Source organism: Penaeus chinensis, chromosome 24 (assembly GCF_019202785.1).
Source record: "Penaeus chinensis breed Huanghai No. 1 chromosome 24, ASM1920278v2, whole genome shotgun sequence".
In the NCBI taxonomy this organism is placed as follows: domain Eukaryota; kingdom Metazoa; phylum Arthropoda; class Malacostraca; order Decapoda; family Penaeidae; genus Penaeus; species Penaeus chinensis.
Window position 1 is genome coordinate 27,765,461 of NC_061842.1, and position 1,196 is coordinate 27,766,656.

Genomic DNA, 1,196 nt, shown 5'->3' on the forward strand with positions numbered 1-1,196 from the left:
CTGCCTGTACCAGCTCCACCCAATCCTCGCTTACAGTGCCGAATCCACTGCCTGTACCAGCTCCACCCAATCCTCGCTTACAGTGCCGAATCCACTGCCTGTACCAGCTCCACCCAATCCTCGCTTACAGTGCCGAATCCACTGCCTGTACCAGCTCCACCCAATCTCCGCTTACAGTGCCGAATCACTGCCTGTACCAGCTCCACCCAATCCTCGCTTACAGTGCCGAATCACTGCCTGTACCAGCTCCACCCAATCCTCGCTTACAGTGCCGAATCACTGCCTGTACCAGCTCCACCCAATCCTCGCTTACAGTGCCGAATCACTGCCTGTACCAGCTCCACCCAATCCTCGCTTACAGTGCCGAATCCACTGCCTGTACCAGCTCCACCCAATCCTCGCTTACAGTGCCGAATCCACTGCCTGTACCAGCTCCACCCAATCCTCGCTTACAGTGCCGAATCACTGCCTGTACCAGCTCCACCCAATCCTCGCTTACAGTGCCGAATCACTGCCTGTACCAGCTCCACCCAATCCTCGCTTACAGTGCCGAATCACTGCCTGTACCAGCTCCACCCAATCCTCGCTTACAGTGCCGAATCACTGCCTGTACCAGCTCCACCCAATCCTCGCTTACAGTGCCGAATCCACTGCCTGTACCAGCTCCACCCAATCCTCGCTTACAGTGCCGAATCCACTGCCTGTACCAGCTCCACCCAATCCTCGCTTACAGTGCCGAATCCACTGCCTGTACCAGCTCCACCCAATCCTCCGCTTACAGTGCCGAATCACTGCCTGTACCAGCTCCACCCAATCCTCGCTTACAGTGCCGAATCCACTGCCTGTACCAGCTCCACCCAATCCTCGCTTACAGTGCCGAATCCACTGCCTGTACCAGCTCCACCCAATCCTCGCTTACAGTGCCGAATCCACTGCCTCGACCAGCTCCACCCAATCCTCCGCTAACCGTACCGAATCCACTGCCTGTACCAGCTCCACCCAATCTCCGCTTACAGTGCCGAATCCACTGCCTGTACCAGCTCCACCCAATCCTCGCTTACAGTGCCGAATCACTGCCTGTACCAGCTCCACCCAATCCTCCGCTAACCGTACCGAATCCACTGCCTGTACCAGCTCCACCCAATCCTCGCTTACAGTGCCGAATCACTGCCTGTACCAGCTCCACCCAATCCTCG